This window comes from Berghia stephanieae, chromosome 1 (assembly GCF_034508935.2).
Source record: "Berghia stephanieae isolate SIO BIC M18660-M18661 chromosome 1, UCSD_Bste_1.3, whole genome shotgun sequence".
NCBI lineage: Eukaryota > Metazoa > Mollusca > Gastropoda > Nudibranchia > Aeolidiidae > Berghia > Berghia stephanieae.
Genome location: NC_088360.1, coordinates 84452213 through 84455306, shown reverse-complemented (window position 1 = coordinate 84455306; position 3094 = coordinate 84452213). Strand labels below are relative to the sequence as shown.

Below are 3094 nucleotides of genomic sequence, written 5' to 3'. Positions count from 1 at the left end.
TTTTAATTGTAAATATTAATTTTTTTGACAATCCTGTCTTCTTTTTTCTTTTACTAGCACTGAAAATAAACAAACAAGTGTCGCAACGAAGAAACAAATTTCATATATATCCAATGACTATTTTGGAAATGCTTTTTAAGGTAATGTTTGAAAAATGATTTTTATCGATCAGAAATTCATTTTTCTGTTTTTAAGAATGTATCAAAAAGTAACAGATAAACTCAACTATATCCAACTTGAATGTCTCGAGCTGTTATCCTTCCTTTGCCATGACATTGGGGCAGTTCTACTTCCAGGTTTGAAACTTTTGGACAAGTTGAGGAAATTCTCACCTATCAATATTTGAACTCTAAAAAATTATGGTCAAAATTTAAAAAAAAAAAAATCCCAAAAAACTGTTGTGTATCGGTACTGCCTGAGAACCCAACAACGACTTTAGCAATGTTTAGAAATGGCAGAACTAACAAAAGAAAGGGAAAATCAAAAATTAATCGAAAATACAATAACAAAACGCATTTTTTGTTTTGTCTAGAAATAGTTCTTTTATAGTCGAAAGATTAGAATAACCCAAAACTCGCTTTAAGTCTTAAATCATAATAGCTTTAGAAATCTCCTATTTAAGACACTGAGAAGTTTTGAATCAGCTTGGTCCATGGATACAGGAAGGAAAAAGATTTTGACCAAAATGATAACAAAAAAAAACCAACAAAAAAAGTTTGGTCAATGTGCGGCAACAATGTCTCAGCACCCAAGGAGGTCATAGGTAATTGGCTTCATTCTAGAGCAACAGACTTGAGTCTAGTTCCGGTTGGGACAGTAGTTTACTAGACGTAATCAGACAGGTCTCTCTCTCTCTCTCTCTCTCTCTCTCTCTCTCTCTCTCTCTATCTATCTATCTATCTATCTATCTCTTCCTTTTCTCTCTTCCGGTCTATCTCACCCCCCCCCCCTCCTCCTCCTCCCCCTCCTCCTCCTCCCCCGACCCGACCCACTTCAGTCCTACCCCATCGTCCCAATTCGGCATAGGACACTCAAAGAATCACTCATTCAATCCCCATCCTCCTTGTATCTATCTCTTTAACCGGCCCCTTCTCTGCCCACCCCCCCCCCCTTCCTCCCTCCCTGTTTCACCCTACCCCTTCTCCCATTCCTCCACCTTGCCCCGTCCTCTATACCACACATACAGCACGACAGGCGAAACTTGCATACCGAGTATCCAGCAACCTTTGATTTCCTCGCCATTGTGAATAATCTAACGCTTGGGCCCTCCGTCTGAATGCCTACCCGATCTGAGATCGATGGGCAGCTCATTTCATATTCCGGCTGGTGGGGAGGCAGGGTGGTGCTGGCAGCACGCAAGAAAAAGCTAAACGTGAGTGCTGCTGTCGGCAGTTCGGCGTGTCACAGACAACGCTACTCGGACTCAAACACATAGGGACACACTTGTAGACACACAAGTTGAGAGACACTACTCACTCGCCAACTATGTGCAAACCTACAAGTCCCAATCGCCCACGCTCCTATGCAGATCGGTGTGTGAGTGTGTGTTTATCGATGGCTGATGCCTGCGTTCCGATGACGACTTGCAAGAAATACCAATCGGGAGGGATGAAATGAGAGAATGACAACATCATCATCTTCCAATTATTGATTAAAGACAATAATATTTTCTAGACAGATTTGGTTACACTTCATGCTTCCACTCAACTCAATAGAGTTAATGCTTTCATTCTAAGGAAGATCTAGAGGTATGTATTGGTGAACTGTAATATTGCTGTTATTTATAATATGTAATTCTAAAATGCTTGCGTGTTTGTGCCCGAAGACACAGAAAATTCTAGAAACGATTCAAACCGTTCTTGACCACATAAAGGGGTTTGTTTCATTATTACTATATTATCGTTATGCAATTTCAGCATCCAAGCATATACATGAAGTCCTTGTAAATATTTTAATACATGAAATTATACCTGCAACAACGTATTATTATTATCAAGTTCACGTAGTCTTATTGATTCGATGATCACCCTGCATACCAATTATCTAATCAATTTTATATTGTTATAATTTATCGATATTAAACAATATAAGGCAAATGCTACAATTATCCTCGATACTCGATGTAATGAATTTTCAGACAAAATTTGACATGAAATAGATATCTTAGACATACGACAGAGAAACGTTGTTATCACAGTCAGGAGAATAAGAATAATGATGAGAGTAATAATACCCTGGCATTTCAATGTATGTAATATTGATCGTTTCATGTGTCGTTTACAAATTCCAGATCCGATTCTGTGCCTGATTATTCCAGCCTGCTTCTTCCCTCCGGAATTAAATTTCATCCTGTCTCGTGTTGCATCATGAAGAAAAATTAATAATCATAATAGTAACGGTAGTAGATAGAAGCAAATAAAGACTGAAGTGTTTGGTTACCATTTTTCTATACTGTGAGGTTTTTAACCAAGAAGGACGGACTTCTGTTACGTTAAGGATTGTTGTATGCTTCATCGTTCTTGTGGTTCATTGACTTATCTGGGGAAAGTAGAAACATGTTGATATGGCTGGTTCACGGTCTACCTATATATGGTAAGTCAAAGAATACCCTTCTCCTTCCTATCCCATCGTTTATCTGTATACATTTTGGTGTCAGGATACAATAAATGTCTTCCATTTTTATCTAGAGATTTTTTTTTTTTGCATTTTTTAATACGTCATATACGTGATATCCTCAAAACACCAGTAAACTTCTGATTTATCTAGATGTCTCTTGGTGTGTGAATACTTTGTTTACAAATACATATTTGCATTGTCATACATTTGACCTACAATCTCAATACAGTATAATATTGGGGTGAAACCAACGTGACCATATTTGCAGGTCTGGTAACTGAACTCAATGATTTAACATTGTTGTCATGCATTAAATTTTGCGTTGGTTTGAGAGCAAATCCATTCCAACAATGAGCCCATAACAATTTGGGTTATCAGATCTGCAAATACGTAAACGTCCGGTGAGACGGATACTAAATTAAATTTATAATCTATACTACAAATATTTTTTGAATTATCATGCCCCATTTAGAATAAT

General features: G+C 37.6%; 1 protein-coding gene across 1 annotated transcript in view; it reads left to right on the top strand.

The window, feature by feature from the left end:
• Nucleotides 1-1455: 1455 nt before the first annotated feature.
• Nucleotides 1456-3094, top strand: part of LOC144959547 (sodium channel protein para-like) — a 195057-nt gene continuing 193418 nt past the window's right edge. The window contains exons 1-2 of the mRNA XM_078892164.1: nt 1456-1748; nt 2291-2592. The gene's annotated coding sequence lies outside the window, so the exon portion shown is untranslated. The remainder of the gene's footprint in view (nt 1749-2290; nt 2593-3094) is intronic.